This window comes from Rhinopithecus roxellana, chromosome 8 (assembly GCF_007565055.1).
Source record: "Rhinopithecus roxellana isolate Shanxi Qingling chromosome 8, ASM756505v1, whole genome shotgun sequence".
Taxonomy (NCBI): domain Eukaryota; kingdom Metazoa; phylum Chordata; class Mammalia; order Primates; family Cercopithecidae; genus Rhinopithecus; species Rhinopithecus roxellana.
Genome location: NC_044556.1, coordinates 97220576 through 97246379, shown reverse-complemented (window position 1 = coordinate 97246379; position 25804 = coordinate 97220576).

Genomic DNA, 25804 nt, shown 5'->3' with positions numbered 1-25804 from the left:
GCTGCACCTAGTATCCCTTGGGTTGAGAGGAGCGCTGACATGTCCTTACTCACCCTTGCTCCCGACCCACAGTCTACTTTCAGAGGATGATTAAAGCTGAGTGAGAGTGAGTCAGGATCTCTCCAGAAGCCGAGGATCTGAAGTAGCAATTAACTGAATGGGACCAGAAGAGTGATCTGGAAGAGTTAATGAGTATTCAACATTGCTGGGCTCTACTTCCTGGTTCAGCCTTCCAGGGGGGAGAATGAATTTGACCCAAGATTTGTCGAGTGCTTAAACATGGCATTATTCGAAATAAAAGTTCCCCCATCATCCTCTTATTGCCAAGGAAGACACTGATTTTTCAAGAAAGAATAGCTAATATGCTTGCATACAGTGCAAATAGAATGTGTGACCAATCACTGGACTGACAGATTTTGCCATCATTGTGCCAAAAGATGAATTCATTTGGTCAATTAAGCCTGTAACCAATCAAAACAGGAAATTTTTGAAAATCAAACTGTTTACTTTACTAAGTGATATGGTTTTGCTGTGTCCCCACCCAAATCTCTACTGGAATTGTATCTCCCAGAATTCCCATGTGTTGTTGGGGGGTACCCAGAGGGAGATAATTGAATTATGGGGGCCAGTCTTTCCCATGCTATTCTCATGATAGTGAATAAATTTCACAAGATCTGATAGGTTTATCAGGGCTTTCTGCTTTTGCTTCTTCCTCATTTTCTCTTGCCACCACCATGTAAGAAGTGCCTTTCACCTCCCACCATGATTCTGAGGCCTCCCCAACCATGTGGAACTGTAAGTCCAGTTAAACCTCTTTTTCTTCCCAGTCTTGGTATGTCTTTATCAGCAGCATGAAAATTGACTAATGTACTGTCATCAGGCACATTTATTCAAAATAATCAAATTACTGTTCCTGAATAGACACATATAAGATTCCTTTGAGAATTAGCAAACTCATACCTCAATATTGCCAGTAAAATTCTAAATTCTTAAAGTAAGGGTCCATATTTTTTGCTGCATTTTTAACCCTCACATAGCATAGTGTGAGATGTGTGGTACATTGTCTTAAAATGCTTCTTACTTCCTGAAAAATTACATCATTAATCTAAAGATTTTACCACAGTATTTTATACCCAGAAAGAAACCCTAAAACTGTGCCTGGGTTTTATTGCAGGAAAAGTAGGCCAGATGCAGTGGCTCATGCCTGTAATTGCAGCACTTTGGGAGGCTGACTAAGCCAGGAGGATTGCTTGAGTCCAGAAGTTTATGACTAGCTTAGGCAACATAGTGAGACCCTGTCTCTACAAAAATTTCTTAAAAAAAATTAGCAAGTCATGGTGGTGCACAGATATGTACACCCAGCTATGTGGGAGGCTGAAGCAGGAGGTTTAGGCTCGAGTGAAATATGTTGGTGCCACTGCCCTCTATCCTGGGTGACAGGATAAGACCCTGTCTCTAAAAAACAAGAGAGAGAGAGGTAAGTGGCAAGTAATTGTCAATTTTTACCACATCACCCCTCTTTTCCTTCAACTCTGTGAATACGTAATAATTCTCCCTTGCTAGTTTCTTATGCCTTTGAAAAACAGTATTATTTTATAATGTAATTGACACTGCCATGGACTGAATTATATCCCCCCAAAATATTGAAACCTTCACCCTAATGTGATTTTAGTTTGAGATAGGACCTTTAGGAGGTAATTAAGGTTAAATGAGGTCACAAGGGTAGGTCTCTAATCACACAAGATCGGTGGCCTTATGAGGAAGAGAAAGATCTCTCTCTCCAAGTACACTCAAAGGAAAGACCATCTAAGGACACCATGAGAAGGTGGCAATCTAGAAGCCAGGAAGAGAGCCCTCACCAGAAACCAAACAATGCTGGATATTGATCATAGATTTTCAGCCTCCAGAACTATGCAAAATAAATGTCTGTTGTTTAAGGCACTCAATCTATGACATTTTATTATGGAAGCTCAAATAGATTAATACAGGCAACTTTATTGGAAACATTATAAATCTTTCTTTTTTCCCTCAAAAGATAAATAGTTTCAATCATGAAATAGAAACCTTGTGAGAAGAAACATATCTCCTTCTCCCCTTTCTCATGTTAGGCAGCCCGTTAGGGAATGCGAACATGAGTCATCATATTGAGTCTGGTAATGAGTATTTTCTCCTTTCTTTTTCTCTTCCAATGAAACAACATTTCTTGTGGTCCCAACCATTCACAAAAAAACATAAAAGGAGGCCAACTACAAATACAAATCATACAAGCAACTGTAGTCAACAATATCAATCTTTCATTCAAATGTATGCCAACATAATGTTGGAGCAATACACATGGCGATGACCCATTGCTGAGGATACTATTTATAGGAAGTTTCAACACTTTGAGCCTCAAACACTAACATGGCCAAGGCAGCAGCTTTCAAAATCAAGCTCATTGAGTTTTTCTTAAAATAACAGAAAGAAATCCCAAGATGGCAAAAACATCTGTCAGCGCAGCAATTCCTTAAAATAAATCTCTCTCTCTCTCTCTCTGGATATATATATTTACATACATATATGATATACAGATATATATATGATATATATACACACACACACACATTATCTTTGGATTTGCCACATGCATTATCATGTCCCTTTGGAGTAATGACATATTTTTTTCTTCCCAATATACAAGAAATGTTGTTTCATTGGAACTCGGGAGAACTCACACGTACATCATGCCCAAGACCACCTATGCTATCCATGAGTAAGGCTGGACCTATCATTGATTACTGTCATCATTAGCTCTATTTGGTAAGACTAATTCTGCTCATTTATTCTGTCAATAATTTTGATACCTACTATGTGCTGGGAAAACTGCTAGAGGCTGCAAGGCTTAGGTACAGACAAAAACAGCTACCCATCTTTTGGAGCCTCAATCTTAATCTATTAGTGAAAAGGACATCTTAGTTCATAGGGCTTTAATGATTCTTTTTAAAGATGAGCTATGAAATTTATTCAAATCCTCTGCTAAAAAAAGTTTCATATACTCATTAAGGAAGAGATGACAATGAGATTTCAACTCAAACCAACTCTCTGATGAAATGATTGTGGCTGCTTGGACCACTCCCATGAAGTGCAGAGGGAAAGAGACCCATTTGTGGCAGCTGCCTTGGGCATGGAGGAGGCTGGAAGTCCAAAATCAATGTGTTGGCAGGATTGAGTCCTTCTGAGGGCTGTGGGGAAGAATTTGTTCCATGTTTCTCTCCTGGCTTCTGCTGGTTTTCTGGCAATTTTGGTCATCTTTTGGCTTGTAGATGCATCACTCTGATCTCTGTCCTCATCTTCACATGGTCTTCTCTTTGCACCTGTGTGTGTCTCTGTGTCCAAATTTCCACCTTTTTATAAGGACACCAGTTATATTGGATTAGGGCACACCCTAATGACCTCCTCTGAACTAATGATGTCTGCAACAACCCCATTTTCTGATAAGCTCACAATTTAAGGCACTGAGGGTTAGGACTCCAACATATAAATTTTAAAAGGAGACACCATTCAGTCTGTAACAATTGCGTTGTACCATTGTCCCTAAGGTACATTCAGTAAGAAAGGAGATAGAACAAAGAAAGGAGTTAAAGCTCCACACATGGTCCAGCTGGGGCAAAGGGGAGCTCTCTGTTGTCTCTTCAGATTCTTTGTTGGAGATAATTTCCTTATGGTTTTGATTTTCCAGAGGTAAGTGCTATCTGAAAACTCAAATCTTTCCCTAGATCTTTTCTTTAGAGGTATTATCCACAGAAAGCCTGAACTGTGTAGGTTAGGCCAGCTCTGCTCTCAGCCTTAGAAAGAAACCCTTTCCCACTCCTTTCCTGGAAATGCTCTTCCTAATGTTTGCCTTTAGTTGATCAACAGGACTGTGATGGGGTGGAAAAAGGTGCCAGTGGGGCACTGGATGTCCTAGGCAGTGCAAAAGAATAAGGATAAAGTAAATAAAGGTTTAGAGATTGGGAAGAAACAAATATGTCATTGCTCACAAGGAACATGATAATGCATGTAGGAAATCCAAAGATAATTTTCACTAAAATACAAGAATTGAAAGAGAATTTAGCAAGGCCACTGGATATGAAATCAATTGCACATACCCAGAGTAATGGAGATGCACCTGAAAGACCTTAAGTAACTTTAATCGAAAACAAATAACACACACACACACAGACAAAAATCAATTGTAGTTCTATATAACTGAAGTAAACAATTAAACTGAAAAGAAAAACTTTAAAAAGATATCATTTATAACAGTATCAAAGCATCGCATACAAAAGAATAAATTTAATGATAGTTTTACATAACTTTTATCAAGGAAAAAACATATTGTCTTAGTTCATTTGCGCTGCTACAAAGGAATACTTGAGACTGAGTAATTTGCAAATAAAAGAGGTTTATTTGGCTCACTGTTCTGCAGTCTGTACAAGAAGCATGATGTCAGCATCTGCCTCTGATGAGGGCCTCAGGGAGCTGCCACTCTTGGAGCAATGTGAAGGGCAGCCACCCATTACTTGGAGAGACAGGGCAGAAGAGAGGGAGAAAAGAGATACCAGGTTCTTTTTAACAATCAGTTGTCACAGCAACTGAGTGAGAACTCACTCACTCCTGCTATAGTGGCACCAAGTCATTCATGAAGGATCCACCCCAATGACCCAAACACCTGTCACCTAGGCCCCACCTCCAACACTGGGGATCAAATTTCAACATGAGACTTGGTGAGGCCAAATAAACTATATTCAAATCATAGCATACACATTAAGAGAAGTTAATTATAATATAAATAAATGCAGAAATAAACCAAGTTTAAGAAGTAGAAGACCCAGTTTTGTAAATATATGAACTTTCTTTTCAAATTAATCTCTAGATTCAATGCAATTCTGGTCAACATTCCAGTAGGATTTTGTGAAGTTTTGCAAGGTGATTGTAAAATTTGTATGAAAATGCAAATGGCAAATAATAGTGAAGGAAATCTTAGAGAAGAACAAAGTGGGATGATTTTCACTGCTGGTTATCATAAATTATTATAGACTACAGTAAGTTAAAAGAGAGTGGTACCATGTGTGTACGCACACACAAACACACACATACAGTTGACCCTTGAACAACATGGGTTTGAACTGCTCAAGCCTATTTAAATATGGATTTTTTTTTTTTTTTTTTTGAGATGAAGTCTCGTCCAGGCTGGAGTGCAGTGGTGTGGTCTTGGCTCACTGCAACCTCTGCCTGCTGGGTTCTAGCGATTCTCCTGCCTCAGCCTCCCAAGTAGCTGGGATTACAGGCATGCACCACCATGCCCAGCTAATTTTTGTATTTTTAGTAGAGATAGGGTTTCACTGTGTTGGCCAGGCTGGTCTTGAACTTCTGACCTCATGATCCGCCCGCATTGGCCTCCCAAAGTGCTGGGATTACAGACATGAACCACCACGCCTGGCCCTTCAATGTGGATTTTTAAAAATAAAAGTTACAAGTATGCCTGCCTCTCCTGCCTCCCTTTCCACCTCCCTCACCTCTTCCTCCTCTGCTACTCCTAAGACAGCAAGACCAACTCTTTATCTTCTTCCTCCTCCTCAGCCTATTCAATGTGAAGACAACAAGGATGAAAACTTTGTAATGATCCATTTCCACTTAATCAATAGTAAATATATCTTCTTTTCCTTGTGATTTTCTTAATAACACTTTCTTTCCTCTGGCTTGCTTCATTATAAGAACACAGTATGTAATACATATACAAAATATATGTTAATGCTCCTAAGAATTAAGTTGCTTCCAAGTAGGAAAACTGAATATTGTTTTGTTTCAAAAGGTTATACATCCAGTGCTTGAGAAATCAGGCAGGTGAGTAGCAGGACTAATGGAGTGGATTTGGGGGACTGTCTGCTACTCCCAATCAGTAGGCCTTAGTCTAGGAAGTCTTTTATTAGGGGCGGGGTGCTATTTACATCCTATCCTGCGTATCTTCCCTTCAGCAGCTATCAGGGCTGTTCATTTTTCTTGAACTCTTCATGGTGATGGGCATCGGTGGCCTTCTCTTTAGCAGGACACTGGTGATTTGGAAGGGGCTGCTTAGGCTTCTTGGTGTCATCTACTCTAGGGCCAGGCCTTGGATTCTTCTTTGTTTCTCCCTATGAGGGCATCAAGCCCTTGGGATCAAATGGGTGGTATCACATATAATCACAACCATGTTGGTGCACACAGGATGTCTCAATGTCTTTCTTCTTATTCTGATACCCTGCTAACAACCAGGCTTTAGCTTCCTCGGTGGCAATGCATTCTATTTTAGCACCAGGGCAGACATCCACCTTGGGATACACCCAGCATCAGGCGGGAAACATCTCCTTGGCCTTCTTTGAAGAGCAAACGTGTGTTCTCTGAAAGTTCATAGGACAGTCCTCTGCACTCTTCCATTTGCTTTTCTGTTCCTGTGGTCCAGGAGCCCTTTCCTCTGCTTTGTCTTTGTCCACATGTACTTCATCATGCTCATACCCTCCTACCTTGGGTTGGTTTCTTCAGAAAATGACATCCTTGGCTGGAGATCTTCCTCTTTACTGATCCCATCCATGCCCTTCTCCTCCTGCCCCACATACATACTACCTGTCTTAATCTGAAGAAAATCACCCACTAGAGTGGCCTCCACTTGTACCCCCTCTCCCATCTGCAGGGCCACAGCTCTCACATGTCTAGTTTCTTCCTCAAGTCCTGCACCTCCCAGGTCTCTTCCAGCTTGAATCAAAGCTCCTCTCAGTCTTGCTCATCTTCCTGCTGGCCCAGGGCGGGCTTGATGGAACTGGCCTCATGGTCTGGCCTCTGTAGTAAAGAGTTTTTTAGATATGCATGATACTGAAAAACAAAAAGAAAAACTCTCCCACACATGCTTCCTCAAGAAGCTACTGTTTGTACTCTTTGAAAACATAGGAGCAAAACTAGAAAGGCATTAACTTATATATGAGGGGCTCCAACAAGAGAGAGAGTGAAGCCATCTCCAGGATGATTCTGAGAGAGCTCAGAAGATGTTTGTTGTACAACAGGCCCAGAGGGCAACCTCTCCATACAGGGCAAGGTGGCAGAAGGGTGCAGGAGGGAGGTCTCCGTCGATAAGAAAGAAGCTGGTAGGTTTTCTCTGCTAAAGTATTGAGAGAGAGGTATGCTTCCAGCAGAGACACATATTACATCCAGAAAAATGCAATTTGTCCAAGAAAGAAAATATAATCAGGGTTCAATAAATAGCTCAGCCACAAATATTTATAGGGTCATAATATAAACATTAAATGTAAAGATCACTGTGCAACCTAATTGAGTAGAAGGGAATATGAGTGTGGAAAGAAAAACATGTTGAGAGATATGGGAAGTAAGAGTGTGAAACCATTTTTAAAATAGTAAATGGCAATGATTTCTAAACTATTAAAACTATCAAGAAACAGCAGTGTAAGGAACAGCTCAAGTTAAAAATGTTGCCAGTCAGAAGTGAGAATTGTGAGGGGGAGGAGCATGGCAGGAGACTGCTATTTTTCTTTCTAGAATGATTTGATATTTTAAACTAGGAGCAGTTATAACTTTGAAAAATATAAATGCTAGGTACAAGCAGGTACAAGCACTACTAGTATAATTATTTAAGGCATATGCCTATGGAAGAGATACACAAAAGTGATCTTGGTTGTGCTAGATTGGAGAGATTACTGGGAAAATTTACTTTGTTGTAGTCTTAGGCAGTAACTGTAGCAAGAAAGAGTGGCAGATGCAGGCAGAGATACAGCAAGTTGGGAGGAAGTCTGGAAGGGCTCTGTTCATTGATCAAGAAACTTGAGCCCTTGATCACAAAAGTGATCCTTTCTACCAGAAGGAATCATTGGCATAGAAAGTGAACTTGAAGTAGCCTAAGACTCAGGTAAGAATCTACATAAGAGAGCCTGCGTTACGGTCTTTTCCTTAAGGGAGCCTTTTATTTTATTTGGCAAATGGCTGACTGGAGAACTCAGGCTACAGAATTCTTCCTGGGAAGGTGGCTATCTACTTACTAACCTACATCTGAACTAACTAGCAGAAGGACATCATGCCCGTCCATCCAGGCAGCCATCCAGCCATGCAACATTTTTGAGCCCCGGATATTGGGCAGACATCGTGCTGAGTGCTGTGCCCCTGCTAAAGGAAATGTAAGAGCAGCCTTGAAACCCAGCTCTAAACTTCCCTCCCCTTCCCAACCTACCAGTGTCATCTTCTTATAGGATGTAAGGCTATGAGCTATGAGATGGTGAAAATTCATATTTCCCTTTACTTTCATCTTCCTAAATATTTACTTTTCCTTTACCTGCCTTAGCTGTATGCTCAATATCAACACATTTTTTTAGGTCAATATGATTTTATTTAAAAATGTGTACAGCTGAAGGAGAGATCTGATCTTTTGTTAATAGAAACCAATTTTCACAGTATGTATTTGGCCATTTTAGCTTTGTAGTGAATAATAACATAAAAAGAAGTTTCTGTTCAAGACCTTCACTCCAGTACACTCAGTCAGGTGCTTGGCAAGATGACACATTTCCTGGTCTGAAGCTCACAGCCAATCCTCTCACGCAAGTGGAACACCCATTCTCCTCCACACAAACACGTGCTCACACACACACACACACAGATACACACATGAGGTCTTATTTTCATTGCTCTACATGAGACCCTGAGAATCCTTAATTTTAAAGTCGGGAAAAACATGAAAGGATGCCTTAACTCACTGTCTGTGACAAATCCAACTACCTTTTAACTCTTAACAACTGCAAGTATAAAATACTTAAAATGTATGAAATGCTCCATTTAATGGAAAGACTCAAAAGTTAAAAAATTAGGTCAAGTAACATGCTTTAATATTTTTAAATGTTGCTTAAAACTTTTTGAGACAAGATATGCAGCACATTGTCAGTATTATAAACTCTCGCTGACGACCGCGACGTGATGGTCAAAAACATTTTAAAAAGAGAAGAAACCGTACATATTGGTGTACAACAATGTCTGCAAGGCAATGTCATGTTTTAAATTTTGTTAACTGAAATTAAATCTGAAGAAAAAACCCAAAGGTCTACAACACCGACACCCATGTCATTTTAAATGATGAGGAAGATTGTTTCCTATGCAGTAAAGTGAAGATAACAAAAAAATCCATACAACTTTCACATCCTCTTTAAAAAAAAAAAAGTTCGTTATAGTCACTTTCACAAACAAGACATTTATAAACTGTCAATATTATAACTATATAATATATAATATATAACTGTAAAAAAGTAAAGCAGATGTTCTTCTTCGAAGACTTTCCTCCCCATCTAATTAGGAATAAACAGCATCTTCTCTTAGAAGCAAAATCTATTCAAAGACCTGTGCTAACATTCTTAGATATCTGCTAGCCGTGATACATCAACGTACTTTATGTTCTTAGCTCCCACAGTTTAGCCTAAATATTTGCCCTGGAAGCTTTTACTGGTCCAAGCAAGCATTAGGTCATGGCCTGTTCCTCTTCCTAATTTGAAGGTGTTTTTACCTTTCTCGGCATTCCATAAGTTACTTCCTCCTTCCCTTGTTCTCCTCTGCCTTTGCCTCCTTTAAAAAGTTCTAAGTTGCCAGCCAGTCGGGACAAATACAGAGTGTGAGGTCCCGTTCCGGTTAATGGAAACCGGACACAGCAGTAAGGTGAATGCATCAAGTTATAAATGACCCTGTCTCCTTTGTTCGGTGTCCTCTCGAACAAAGCGGCAAAACTGCTGGCGAGTGTACTCTTTCTGCAGAAAGTAAAAATGGCCTTGCTGAGGAAATTAAATTTATGTTCAACTGCTACTTCTTTATGGCACCGAGTAACAAGCACTTCTAACATAACCATATAATATATAATATTATATGGTTTAATATATAATATTTTTATATTTATATATAAATTTAAAATATAATTTAAATTTAAAATAAAATAAAAAATTTAAAATACAAATTAATAAATAAAAAAATTTAATATATAATATAATTTAATATATAACTATCCTATCAATTTATAAATATCAACACCTTTTAATCAAGTTCTTTTCTAAATAAACGTGGATACATCAACAGGGCCTCCCTTGGGTATTCTGTGCTCATCCCTTGAGAGATTCTTTTTAATGAGATTCCCAAGCTGTTTGGCAAAACAAGGGTAATTAACAGGGCAGCTGTTCTAACACCCAATAACATTGATAACAAGAGAAGGAGCCTAATTTGGTCAAAAGAGTCTACAGGCGTGACTGGGACCTGAGTTCTGGTCCCGTCTTCATGAACATAGTTGTTTATTATTCTCTGATTCAGTTTCCCATTCATTTTCCCTCATACAATCTATAAGAAAGTTCCTCAAGGGAATCAACATTCTTTTATTGATCTTTATTTTTTCTTTGATAGCTACCAAATTGCCTATACCATTGCAAGTGTGTGTTAAAAAATATTTCTATTTGAATTAATGAATTGAGTAAAGTCAATCCCCCTGGCAATTACGTGAATATAAAAATCCACCCCCACCTAGGTTTTGTTGGGGGACATTTGGGAGTTCCATTGTCTTTTACTAATTAAGTTATCTGTTGATTTCTACCTTTCCTGATTCCATGTCACACTCCTTCACTGTTGATTTATTTTTTCCCCCTCCTGGCTCTGCATCCATTCTTTCTTTTGAACATTGCCTTAAAGCTATGATTCTCAGCACCCAGTAATAACTCACATTATGTAAGAGGATATTGTAAAAGTCTCTAAAAATTTCCAGAACAATAACAATTTAAATTCCCATCCATTAAAAACTAAATAAACAAACCATATTTAATTTGGGTGGAGGGAATTGGAGAGGAAGTTAGGAAATCAAATAAACAACAGGATGTTGTAATTTCCAGAAAGCTGGGAAATGTCTGCCACACAGGATCAGAAAAAGCCCATGTACTTGTATTAGTCCTGGGCCCAATCATCTGTAGCAGACCCCGATAGGAATAAATCTTGTTAAAACAATACTTTGCAAGGGGTGCTGCTTACCTGGTTTTGTCCATTCTGGGTACTGGAATCACGACAGTCAGAGTCCCAAAGTGGCCTCATGGGTCAGGCGGTCATTTAACAATACTCGGAAAGGTTCCTAAATTTGGTAATTCTGAAGTCAACAAAAGGTTCCTGAGAAACAACTGAGCACTTTCATGCCTAGAAATTTAGAAACTATTCATTCTACTCTTATTCTACTAGTGGTGACACTCAAGAAGTATATCAGAAACTAGCTTTTTCCTCTTTTCAACATCTGCAATGAAACATTTTCTATCTCTTCTGCAGTTTTTTGTTTTGTTTTTGTTGTGTGTGTGTGTGTTGTGTGTGTGTGTGTGTGATGGGGTCTTGCTCTGTTGCCCAGGCTGGAGTACAGTGGTGCAATCTCAGTTCATGCAGTTGTTATTTTTGAGGTGTCTCTCTTCCCTAAACTGGTAACTACTGTCGTCCCACCCCTGCTACCATGCACCCAGGAATGGGGCCACTGCAGCCGTTTACTGCATGACCTTACTATTTGGGCAGAGCTACTTGGATATGGATAGTCCTTTTCTGGGTTTAGCCACATTCTCTGCCCTGTGTTTCACTCTATTTATCTGAATTTAATCTGAGGAATATAATACAATCAATCAAAATTATATAAAATTTTAGGCTGCTTTGCAGCATCTCTTTCAATGATTGTTTGATGTTTGCATCAATTACAACACAATAAAAGGAATTGGTTGGCTTTAATAATTCACTTTCAGTAGCATAGGTTGAATCTCCTTAATCTGAAAGTCCGAAATCCAAAATGCTCCCAAATCTGAAACTTTTTGAGTACCAACATGATGCCCAAAGGAAATGTTATTGTAGCATTTCAGATTTCAGATTTTCAGATTAAAGATGCTCAACCAGTAAGTATAATGCAAACATTCCAACATTTGAAAAAAAATCCAAAGTCCGAAAGACTTCTGGTCCCAAGCATCTAGGATAAGGGATGCCCAACCTATATTATGTTTGACATAGTTCTCTCTCTCTTTTTTAGGTCATTTAAATTTACTCATCAATTGGCCAATGTATAGAAAGAGATGACTGTTTTAAGGAGAACTTGAAGGTGATGTACTTTCTGGGCTCTTGCATAGTTTGAGAATGTCTTTCAGTTAACATCACACATAAGTGACACTTTGGCTGGATACGGTATTCCATTGTCAGTTCACTGTTTTGGAACAGGATGCTGAAGAGAAGTCTGTTCATTCTTTGGTAGGTAGCTTTTTTATTCTCTATATTTCTGTAGGCATTCCTATCTGAACATCTACATTATTTTGAGTTTATTCTTGAAATTCAAATTCTTCTCCCAGCTACGATTAAATATTGACCTCTTTAAAAAATTTTTCTCTGGTGCTCAAACTGACACTACTGTCTAAACTTTCTTCCAAATTATTATTTCTAACATCTACTCTCTTATCTTCTAGGATTCTCTATATTGCTTATATTTTACTATTCAGTTTTTAAATATATTTTGTGTGGATGTGTTTGCTTTAAAACATAGTGTATTGAGACAAAGTTTGAAGTATAGTGATGCCAACAGATTAGGGTAAGACTCTGCCATTGAAAAGACAGTTTGTTATTCACAGTTCCCAGGAGGAGGGACACACCACACACCATGGGGAAGCACCAGGGTGGATCAGGAGGACGAGGGAGACGGGGGAACTGTGGGCCAGAGCTTTTATTATTATTTCTGCAGGAAGGAATGGATGAGGCAGAACAAAAAGGCTTAGGCTTTACTAGCTTGAAAAATTTCAGCAGGCTCTAGGGCATAGGAAATGTCCTCAGTATCTGATGTCTTGCCCTGGGGTACTAGGGCGGTGGATGGTGGCCTGAGTGTGGGCTTTGTATTGGTTGATGTACATATGAAGGGTGTGTTCACAGGCAAGTTGTTTACCATCTTTAGGACTTAGTTAACCTGGAGGGACAGTCCCTCTAGAGCAGGGGTGTCCAATCTTTTGGCTTCTCTGGGCCATACTGGAAGAAGTAGAATTGTCTTGGGCCACACATAAAATACACTAACAATAGCTGATGAGCTTAACAAATAAAACTGCAAAATCTCATAATGGTTTAAGAAAGTTTATAAATTTGTGTTGGTAGATTTGTAGATGTCAAGTTCTCCTCAATCATCTTGAGGACCTCAATTTGACAATTTCCAAATTGTTCATGTTTTTTTTTTTATAATAAGTAGTGTTTTAGGAGACCTTTGTTCTAACCGCTAGGAATGTGCTTCTTAGCGTTAACCACATTATTGTTTAGCAGATCTGGTGGTTTTCTGTTTGGTCTTCCTTCTGGAGGGAGGTCTGCACCTATGTCAGTCCCAGCCTGTATCTGGATGCCTCACTGTTCAAATCTTCAGGCTCACATAAAAGGAGACAGGAGAGAACAGATACATTTTCAGTAACTTTCCTTTGCCAGGTCAGAGACTCACAAATGGGAGAGAAGGAAGGAACTAGAATTTGAGCTATTTGTTGCAGGAAATGTCACCATGGAGGTGGCTTTCCTTTTGGTCTAGCAGTCAGGAATTCACTGGGACAGTGTCCCTTCCATTTCCCCGTGTCACCCTCATTAAATCCAGCCACAACGTACCCCAGCTCTCCAGCTAGCATTGGCTGAGAACAAGAACCACTCTCAGGAGTGCAAGGGGTAGGGACAAGGATGGACTCAGGGAGACTGGTTGAAAGTCCACTGAAGCAATGCAGGCCAGAGGGAGTGGGAGTGACCGGATTCTGGGTAGATTTTGAAGCAGAGTGGAAAGGATTTGCTGATGGTTGGGATGTGGAATATGGACTCTAGAATATTTTCATTTTTTACATGAGCAACTAGAAAGAATGAAGTTGATACGAGAACTGAGATGTGAAGAACTGTGCAGAGAACATGTCTGTGGTAAAAATGGAGAGTTTGGCTCTGGACATGCAGAATTTGAGAGTCTACAGAATGTCAGAGGAGATGTTAAGTGTGTGAGCGTGCATTTCGGAAGGCAGGTCTAGACATTAGTATGGAAGTCTTCCTCCTGTAGATGTCTTTAAAGCTGTGGAATGGGGGTGAACATGGAAAGATCAAAGACCTCCTAAGAAGCTACTGTTTGGAAACTAGAAAGAGGAAGAGAAGCCCGCAAATGAGACTGAGACTGAGAAGGAGTAGCCCATCAAGTATTATAGAGATGCCAAGCGTGAAAAAACACACTTGAAGTGTTTTGTCTATTCTCTTACTCAAAAATAATCAACACAGAAGACTTCTGTGACCCAATATGTGAGGATTTCTTCCTGCAGCAAGCGTGCAATCAATTCTGCAGCAGTTATCAGCACGTTGTCCTCCAATCCAACTCCGTTCTGACGATGTATACCTGGAGGTAGCATCAGATCCCACGGGTTGAGGGATCTGTCCACAAGTCTGCCCCCCATTTCCAATGCTTATGGAAAGGCCAGTTTGGGGTGCAGCTGAGTCACCCATCTAATCCTGCTGTGGTCTTTCAGGTGACCAGCACCCAACCTGAAGCTACCGAGGGGCCGCCAGCCATTAGTCAGCTCATGAGCATACAAAAAGATATTGCTTTGGAGACTCCAGGGATTTTAGGATTCATATGCCATGAAGTAGGCCAAAGACCAAATATACACTTCACAATGGCACAGAGACCAAAACAGCAGGTATCCTAGAGGCCCAGAGAAGAAAGTCTTTTGAGGAGGCAGCAGTCATTAAGACTGGGACACTGACCCCTGGATTTAGCAATGCACGGATCTGGGTATCTGGACAAGGGCAGACTGAGAAGACCGGGAGAATGAAGGCCTAGTCAGGGCGGGTTTATGGAACGATGGGAAGAGATGCAGTGGAATGGGCAGCTGTCAGTCATAACTACCACCTCAGAAATGTAGGTGAGGGAAGCAAAGAAAAGACACAGCAGTGAGAAGAGGTGGCAGGATCGGGAGGGTTTTGCTATTATCGTTGTACTGTCATAGCTGTTAGGAAGAGAGCTCTTGCTGCCCATTTATTCTCTAGAGAGGGAGAAGCCAATGACAGAAAAGATTGAAGGATGTTGTCCTGGAAACAGAGAGGCAGGCGAAGTGGGGGATTTCATAGTGGGATTTGCGAGACTTCTTCTGATGCTTCTTTTTTTCTCAGGGAAATACAGAATAAGGACAAGAGCTGAGAGTGAGGAAGGGAAGGGTCTCTCTGTGTGTCCCACGAGGGCTACCCTACTCTACCAGCCCTGGGAAGCCTAAAATTGCCACGGCCCCTCCTCCTTCAGGACTGTTTCTTTCCTTCTCCCTTTCCTGAGAACCAAGTCTGTATGAGTTGAGTCTTTACCACTTGGTAATTTCCAGAAAGTTCCCTTCTTGCTAATGCCCTTTGCAAATTGCTGCTGTCTACTTTATGAATTAACAGGATTTATGCTTGGTGTGGCAGATTTCTTTCCTTCTGGCCCGTGCTGTCAAGGCGTGTCTTTAGAGGAAGACTTCATTCAACTCAATAACCCAAGTTGGCAAGTTTTCACGTAGTGCCATGGGCCCCACACTTCTAGCCCAGAGTCTTAGCTAACAGCAGGTGGCCCCACCCAGCACCATCACATTTTTTATGCAGCACAAGTAAATGTCCCTGGGAGAAGCAACTATCACTGATATTCTCTCCTGCACTTTACCACTCAACCAAAGCATGCCCAGGTCACCTGGGTGTCAGGAACAGTCAGAGTAGCCCGTCATTGTGCTTGGAGGGCCAGTGCCTTTGATGCAAAAAAAAAGAAAAGGAGGGAAAGAAAAATAAAGTTGGATGACTTCTCCCCATTTTGCTCCTGGTTGGTTATTTTGCAGGGTAGAAGGCTTCACTTTATATTTTAAAGAAAAATAAAACTTTAACTGCTTCCTACATTAAAACCTCTATGACAAATTTAGTCAGAGACTTAAAAAGCACCATTTAAAAAAATAGACTATAGAGATGTGATCCATGTCGGAACCTACTTACCACTGCTGGCTACCATCCAGAAAACATGAAACAGTGTCCAAATTACATTTTTAGAAAAGGCTATTCTTGATAATATATAAGATATCCTTTTATTCATTATCGAGACCCAAAGGTTAAGGCATTTGAGAATGTTTCTTTTCAGTAATAGAGCAAGGGGGAGGGAGAGAAAGAAAGAGAGAGGAGAAAATATATGTTAATCTCTTTGATTAGGGGCAAAAACTTTTTAGAAGCTCTGCAAAGAAAACATACGAAGATAATAAAATAGCTGTTGGAAAAGAAATTCATTTTGATTGATTGGAAATTACTTAATTTGCTAATAAAATAGCTACAATGTAGCTGACATTATGATTGATACTGTTAAAAAGAAATACTTAACTTGTAGGCACTATTATTACCAGTTAAAGGTTTTTGCTGTTTTTTAAGTCAAATAACGAAAGCATGGAAGGAGCAAATTAAAGTACCAGAAAAAAGAAATCCAATTTGTGACTAAATTTTCCACAGGAGGATTCTTTTCCCACCCCCTTACTTCTTGTTCATTTTTTTTCCTTAGTATGTTTCTTCCATCCAGGTTTGTTCCAAATTAAATTGTGGTTTTTATCCATTCAAACGCAGATTCCTGAAATGCAAATACTGTGACATTAACAAAGAAGAAGAAACCCTGGCCCCGAAATCCCCTAGTGAAATTGTCTTTACTCAGGAGTGCGGGGTATTGGAGGTGTAATAACACTGAATAGAACAACTCCATCATACCTCTCCGTGGCTGCTTTAGTGAGAATTGGTTGGATGTTAACTTGGGACTTTACCATGGCAAAGCAAAACCCTGTCAACAAGCACAGGCAGTATGCAGTTCCCGCACACACACCTTGTGCCATTCCGCACTGAGTTTTCATCGCCTCTGCAAGAATCGGCAAGAATCTGCCACGCCTGGGACAGATGTTGGGTGGAAACGTGGAGGTGATTGACAAGTCCCTAATTCCCAGCATTTCACAGTGAGGAAGGGAAGATTCATGTGTGTGCAAATGACCATAAGCAGGGATACAAATTTTAAGGGAGACGAGAGCTCTATGAGGGAGAGAGAGATTGTGATGGGCCCCAGTGGTGGAGGAGGCACAATGTGAAAAGAGCTTTGAGATGTTAGAGGGTCTTTGACAAGCACAGGTGCTCAAGACGGAAAAGTAGCCCTTCTGTGATAACTATATTTTCTAATCCTGAGCAGGTGTGTATGTGCGGGAAGGGTGCTTAAGGACCTGTCAACTGAAAAATGATGATGTTCATAAATTAGGAAATGTATTTCTCATAAATGGCTGCAGCCTGCAGGGTGGCCACCCTGACAGGCTGGGAAGTGGAGCCTCCGGCCAGGCCAGCGCGGTCCAGCCTGACACTATGAGGAAGGGACAAAGGGAACAGAAATTTATGCTGAGTGGGGTGCCCAAATATATGTATTTCATAAGCTCTAGGAAGAGTCATGAATATCTATGAAAGGAGAAACATGCGCGTGAGCAGTTGAGCTTCATGCCCCTTCATGGGTCCTAGATACAAAAAACAGCAGCACTAACATGACCCGAGGGAGGAATTGGCCCTCTGATGTCAAAAAGCGAAGCAGAGAGCACAAAAACATGTACTGTGGTGCATTCTTCATAGACTAGCCAGAACCATTCCCTGGCCAGTGGTCTCTTATCAGTCAAAAAGGAGAGGTAGCATCTGGCAGTCTGTCAGTATCAGTGGTGGAGTCTTTGGAAAGGGCTTGTTTCTGTCCAGCCCTTGGAGAAGAAAGCCTAATTGTGGTTAGTAAGGGAGTGGGTATAACGAGGTGTGTCTGAGCCTCCATCCACCATGGCAGAGAACTCAGTTTTCAAGGTTACTCTGGAGTTCTCTTGACTAGGAGATAGTCCATTTGGTCATTTGGGGGGCTTCAAATTTTATTTTTACTTCACAGATTACTTGATTTAGCAGCCCAATTATATCAAAAGTATATCCCTCTCTCCTCTCTGTGGCCCTTGAGCCAGCAGCTATATGGCTGCAGCTATTCCAGACATCATATCTAGACCCAAGAGCTGGTGGAAAAGAGCTACGGTCTCTGCTGGAAGTGCTTGCTTAGGAGACAGAAACCCCTGGATATCTTTATCTCATTTCTTATTGTTGAGGCTGGGTCACATGTCCACTCCTGAATCAACCCTGGCAACAGGAAATGACATCATTGTCCTCACACCCAACTGGCTCTTCTTTGGAGCTAGTGGTGGAATCTGCACCTCCTGAGGCAGGAGGCTGAGCAGGGAATGGATAGACACCTGAGCACAATTGAGGCTCTGACTGCAAGGAAGGAAGAGAAAATTTGTGTTCTGTTTGCAACCAGTAGTATCTACTAATAGGCGAATTATGACCATTTGACTTGGAAATAGGGATATCCATTCTGTCATTGAGATCAGTGGTTTCCAAATTCAGCTTCCTCCGATTCAAATGAAGACTCATGACAGAAGATGCTGACTCAGCAGGTCTGAGTGTAACTGAGCACAGGCTCGCCTGCTCGCTGTTTCCAAAGCCAGTAACAAGGATGAAGTGCAGTGAAAGGAAGGTGATTTTAGTTCCAAAGCTAGCACTGGGAGTAGCGAAATGGCCAAGGCTCATGCTCTAAAGGAGCCACTTCAAAAGCCTGGGTTGAGTGCAGGGGTTTAAAAAGGGAACTTTGATATGGGAGGCATGCAGGAGTTGTGTGGGGGTGTAGGGGATGTGTGTCTTGTTTCAATGTCTATCTTGAGTTATGGTCCACCTGGAGCATAGGCTGGCGCCATCTCAACAATGGACAGCCGTTAGAGTGTCTAATCTTCAAGTGGGGGAGAATTCCACAATGGGGCTTTTACACCTGATTTGTTTCAATTGCCCCTGGAATTTCTTAACAAGCATATAGTTAGATAAATGTGCATGGTATGAGTTTAACAAGCATACAGTTAGATAAATGTGCATGGGGTAATAAAGTGTATGGTGGGAAAGGGAAGAGAGGGGAATTCCAAAGTAAATTTCAAGGCTATGTTTTAAAACTCAGGGAAAAAAGCTTTCTGTAATTTGCTTCAAGGTTTCATCTTGAGACTAGGGAGAAAGGAGAAAAAGAAGAAGAAAGAAGTTTTAGAATGTGTTTTGAAGCTAACCTGCTGGATTGCAGGAGAAGGGCTCAAGTCTGCTGCCTGGGTCCATGCTCACTCATGGGCTTTGTGTGCTAACAGAATGATGTGGTGGAATGACTCAGCTCTCCTCACTGCCACTGCTAACTGCAATATGAACTCACTCAGCACACAATATGCAAGAGCTGGTCTGTGCAGATACTGCACAGGTGCTGGGGCTGAAACAGAGGCACTAATGGGCCTGGGTTTTCAGGGAAACTTATGCCCAGTGAGAAGTCATTAGCCTCAATACAATGGGATTCTACTAGAAGAGATTTATCAGTCAAGAATGGGTTTGAAAGCAAGTATCAAAAAGCCTGACACCAGAGCTTTGAATACAGACAGATAGTCCTAATTTTACTTACCCCATAAATGTGGAAGGACATTCAAAGCTGGTGCAGCTAGTCATAAGTGCCATCAAGCACCTGAGGCACACTGAGATCCAAGTGATTCCATGTAGCTGAGGAAGCATGGTCTCCCAGCAGGGCAGTGCCCAGAGAGACAGAGTACAGTCCTTACCTGTCACTGTCCCCAGGGCGGGGCAATGGGATCCTTTCCACAGTGGCTACATCCAGGTCACACCCCACTTCTTATCAACTTCTAAAGGAGCTTGATACCTTGATATTCTATAAAAAGAGCAAAATGGCCAGGAAGGTAGGATATCTCATCATGGACTAAAATATATGTAGCTTACTCTAGTATAATATAATATTAATATCAGCATGCATATATATGTGTTTAGGACTATGTATAGTGAGTTCAGTCATTCATTTCATTATGGTTTTAGAGGTTTAAATTACAGGAGCTCTCAAGCTATTACTTATATACTTCTATGTAGACGTCTGGGCACACACAATAAATCACAACATGATTTTAGAATAAAGCCTGCCTCCTTCTATAGTAGTAAGGACAAGTACAGCAAAACTCCAAATAAAAATAACTTAAATAAGTCAGAATTTTTTTTTCTCTCTCTCACTTAAACCTGAAAATAGACAGTCCAGATCTGGCATATTTCCTCTACTTCCTAAAATCCTCAGGGACCCAGACTTGTTCTATTTTGCCACTTTATCAACTCTGGGCCTTGATCCCAAAGCCACTGCATGGTCCAATGTGGCTGCTCCAGCTCCAGTCATCACATGACCAGCTCATTTCAGACAGCAAGAGCAAGGACAGGAGAATAAGGTAATGCCCCTGTAAACCAAAAGTAACACTCTAAGCCCACCAACCAACTGATGGATCCCCCTCTCAGCTAAGGGTATTCCAAAATAAACCTGAAAAAGTAGTTCAGGCCATGATGGGCAGTGGGAGTCAGACATGCATCACTGTACTCTCCTCCCTTTGGAATTAAGGCAGAACTGACCGGCATTATCATTAAAAGATGTGAGACTGACAAAACAGACTGTTTGTGGCAATAAGATAGCAAATTCCAACCTAACTCTAGTATAACATCATATGACAGATAGAAACAGGCCCTGAAAGAAATCAGAGTATTTTACCCCCAAATATATTTCTTTGACATATTTTGCAATGGCCTTGCAAAGCTGTCTCTTGTGAAGAAAATGTACATTCTGTAGAGAATCTCCTTCCCTTTCCAGGTCTCTTCCCTGATCCAGGAGAGAATTAACCAAGAGTCTGGCACCTTTTAGATCTGATAAGAGCACTGAAGCCTACTACCTGGAGGCTGCATCATAAGAACCTTGATCGGTTGGGCACGGTGGCTCACGCCTGTAACCCCAGCACTCTGGGAGGCTGAGGTGGATCACAAAAGGTCAGGAGATCGAGACCATCCTGGCTAACACGGTGAAACCCTGTCTCTACTAAAAATATAAAAAATTAGCCAGGCATGGTAGTGGGTGCCTGTAGTCCCAGCTACTCGGGAGACTGAGGTGGGAGAATGGCGTGAACCCGGGAGGCAGAGGTTGCAGTGAGCTGAGATCGTGCCACTGCACTCCAGCCGGGGTAACAGAGCAAGACTCTGTCTCCAAAAAAAAAAAAAGAAAGAAAAAAGAAAAAGAACCTTGATCTCCACACCCTCTTATCTTAACCCAGACACTCCTTTCTATTGCTTCCAGATCTTTAGATAATAACTTAACTCTTCCAACCAATTGCCAATCAGAAAATCTTTAAATCCATCTATGACCAGGAAGTTTCTCCCACCCCATCAACCCCCTTCCCATTTCGAGCCAATGTACACCTTACATGTATCGATTGATGTTTGCCTGTAACTTCTATTCCCTTAAATGGTACAATCAAGCTGTAAACCAACCACCTTGGGCACATGTTCTCACGACCTCCTGGGGCTGTGTCATGGGTCATGGTCCTCACATGTGGCTCAGAATAAATCTCTTCAAATATTTTACAGCGTTGGACTCTTTACACTGGTACCCCAACATTTTAAGGACCCTTTCCAGAAGTTTCCTTCTACTCTTGTTATAGCCCATTGGCTAAAATCCAATCACATAACCACACTACACTGTATGGGACAGGAGAAAATGAAGTCTTTACTCTGGGGAAACCACCATTGCAAAATTATATCTGAGACAGTGAAAGAGATCTGACCTAACCAATTCCATCTTGCTTCTAACCTCCAAGCTGTCCTTATTCATTCCTGGGTGTAGACTCAACTAACTTTGGGAGGAACTTAGTTCATAGTTTATAGTGTAAAACAAAGAAGATAACAGCCCTTTCCCAAAACAAACTCCCTTCTTGGCTGGGGACTAAACTGCCTTTGTAGGACTAACCAATTAGCCAAAAGATTATGGTTTAGGACTTATACAGCTGGAGGCTACAAGACTCTGATCCTTCTCAAATTGTTCCTGGGGATAACATCACTATTGCAAAGCCTCAGATCAGTGCTTGAGATACTTTGCAGACCCTGCACTTGGTGGCTCAGCTGGCACCACCCAGGTCAATAAACGGGTTCATCTGATTTTGTGGGCCCCTCCCAGGAACTGATTCAGTGTAAGACAGCTTCGACTACCTATGATTTCATCTCTGACCTGACCAATCAGCACTCCTTACTCACTAGCTGCTCCCTACCCACCAAGTTATTCTCAAAACCGCCAATCCCTGAATGCTCAGGGAGACTGATTTGAGTAATAATAAAACTCCCATCTCCCATACAGCCAGTTCTGTGTGAATTACTCTGTCTCTATTGCAGTTACTCTGTCTTGATAAATTGACTTTGTCTAGGCAGCAGGCAGAGTGAACCTGTTGGGCAGTTACATGGGTAGCCATATAGGCCAGGCTAAAACAGACAAGGACAGCTAGCAGGCTCAGCCTTCCCCCCTTGCGAAGGCATCACCGAGACCTCAAGCAAGATGTGAGAAAGTCCAGTCCAGTCCTTTCAAGATTCTGTTTCTCCTCATCCCAGGTGTGTGTCCCAGTGAATCTCCTCTGTGTTCTCTGGGATAAACCTGTCTGTGCAAGTAGGCAGTGAAATGATATTTTCCTATATGTTCCAGAGAGAGGGGTGTGGGGGCTGTGGTGTTTTTAAGTGATGTGTTGCAGCCCCTACTTCACCGTAAGAGGCCTGCAAATTATAATGCCTGGATGGGCTAAGCAGGCTTGAAGGACCCTAGGAAGGACAGACGCTGGTGACTTCTATTCCTAAATTAGCAGTGTAAAGTCAGTGCAATCTTGGCATTTAAGAGGATTTGCCTTTCTCGGCACATCTCCCTAAAGTGAAAGCTGCAGGTGCTTATTACCAGGACTTGGCTTCCTGCTTTCTTTCTGTGCATTCTTTCTCTTTGCATAGTTTTAACAGTTGAGAAAATGACATGACCTGCTCTGGCATTTGACAGAAAGAGAGCAGATTCTAGGTCAGAGCACTTGAAAAGGGCTCTCCCACTTTGCAGAAGCCTTGGACTGTGACACTTGGCTGGCCCATACAATGAGATATCCCTTGCCATCCTGTGAGTTTGATCTTTAATTAGTACCTGTGCATTATGTATCAATTATATGACCCCCTCCTAGCCCTCCCTTAGCTTTCTAGAATTAGCAGGGCAGACCTGGAATTCCACAGGGAACTAAAAAGGACACTGTCACAAATAAGGAAATAGATCAAATTTCTAAGTTTAGCAGCGACTTCGCCTTCACACAGAGATTCCCAGAATGCCAAGCCTCGGTGCCGGTGTCTGCGGCCTGTGTCCTCTCCTTTGAAGTTCATGTACTATGCTCAGCAAGGCTGGCAGCTCACACTATTTGTAGATGGGTGATAGAAACATTACCTAGCCCTGCTTCCTTCTTGCTTTCCAACCACTAAATGGGGTGGGCTAGACCTCAGGGAGGCAGCTCCAGGAATTTCACCCCGGCTGGGTTTCCAGAAATAATTGTGGTCAGCACCCTAATCCCTCAAGGGCTGCATTGTAAGTGGCTCCTACTATGTGTGCCCTGGGGCATAGATTCAGTCTCCTACAGGCTGGAAGGGGGTGGGCAAGGGCAGAGCTCCGAATCCTAGCTCCTGTAAATTAACATTAAGTTCTGTAAGAAAATCCTTTTTCCTCTCTATACTTTTTACTGGGAAAAAAAAAAAAAAAAAAAAAAAAAAACCACCCTAGTCATTCCATAAAGCCTAGATTTCCCCAAGAGATTTAAATTCTGTTTTATTTTTCAGAGCATAGTTATTATGTTGCTGCATTTCTGTATAGAAATACCTCATGGATCTATTTCTTCCATTTCCCAGGCTTATATGTTGATTCCCTGAAAACCGTATCAAACAACTTTTACTTCAACTCTTGCCACCAGAACTATTTCTTGGTATGTTGATCAGGTTTTCTGAACCCTAAATCACGGCTCATTATCTAATGCATATTCAGACAATGAATGACTTAAATTGTGACTGACTTTGAAAATCTGGTACATTTAGTTGACAAATCCCTAGGTCCAGCTAGCCAAGACTGTGTTTTTGGGTGGTCTGCCCTGTGGCATGAATAACAGCAACATTTTGGTACTTTCTATGTTCCAGGTACTGGACTAAATGCTTCAAAGACACTCCTCAGAAGGGCTTTGACAGAAATGCTGTTCCTGGCTTGGAATATGCAGTGCGGAATGACTACTCACATGCCATGGCCCATTCCCTTGCCTTCCTCTACCATAATGGAGGAGCAAGGAAAGCAGCCTTCCCATCCTTCCTTGCAACTGTGGATGACCATGTGACAGACTCTGACCAATGAGATACAAGCTGAAGTTTCTTCTCCTCTGGAGAAAATAACAAAGCCTTATTCGGAACACTTGGTCTTGTTTGCCTTCTTCCTGCCTGGAACTCAGACACAAAGCCCAGAGGAGCAGCATGAGAATGAAAGTTCTTTAGAAAAGGAATTTAGAAAGAACCTGAGTCCTTGAGCCTTCTGCTGAGCCATTCTACCAGCCCTGGACTTTAGACCCCCAGACACCTAGTTGTATGAGATGAATATCTTCCTTTTTAGTTAAGCTTGGGTTAGTTGAATGCTCTGTAACTTGCAACCATGTACTTAGCAATTGCATAGCTCTTTATCATGTAAGTGTCATAGGATCTTTTGGGTGTTGCCTTTCCAATCAGAAACCTCTGTGGCTGATGACACTTTTCCCCAAGTTTTGCTAGGGCCCACTGGACTCGTTCTGCCCACTTGGTCTGGCAGGCTGCACCTGGCTCATGCTACCAGCCCAGATCCCATGCCTGCCAAGGGTGAGCCAGGCGGTGCGGTGCTGTGAGGGGTGCGTGAGTGAGTGATCACAGGGTCTGGCCACTGTGCACAGCCAGGCATGCTGGCTGTGGCAGGGAAGGCAGCTCCAGGTGCAGGTGCCCGCATGGGTACCAACTCTCTGAGAGGCTGCAGCTGGACCAGGTGTACCACAAGCGATCTCCACTGCAGGCACTGGGGAACAGAGTGGTGCCCACAAGCTTGGAGATGGCAGGAACTGATGAGCCTCAAAGAGGGTATTATAGCCCTGGTTCGGGGAGCTCCTAGGTCTGGGTTCCCCAAAGGGCTGCAGCTCTTCTCTCCTTCTCTCCTTTCTGCCCACAACAAGGTGAGCAGGGGATGTGTTTCAGCCCTGTTGTGTTGTTACAATACAGCTCTCAGTCCCGCCATTCAGTAGGTCATGAATTCTTGTCTGACATCCAGGAAGAATGAGGTGTGCAGACAACTGTGGTATGAGCAAGGTGAAGAGGTGCTTTATTAAGTGACAGTACAGCTATCAGGTGACGCAAAGTGGGTAGCTCCTATCTACAGGCAGCTCATCCCGACAAGTGTGCAGCACTCAGCAGAGGAGACCTGGAGTAGGTAGCTCCTGTCCTTAGGCAAGTCGTCCTGATGAGTGTGCGGCCCTCAGCAGATCAGCAGAGAGGAGACCCACAGTAGGTAGCTCCTATCTGCAGGCAGATTGTCCTGACATCTCCCTGAGTCAGTCTGAGTCCAGCTGAGTCCAAGGGTTTTTATGGGTTCAGAAGGGAGAAAGTGCGTGCTGATTGGTCTATGAGTGGCCCAGAAAAAGCACCAGAGGTTTTCATTCCTGGCTGTGGACTCCACGTGGAACTGGCAACCCAGCCCCCAGGCTTCAGACCCTCCCTGGTTGAAGGTGGGCTTCACCACAGACCTGCCCTTTTCTGCCCAGAAACCTGTCTGCCTCCTGCCACCATCTACATGTCACCCATG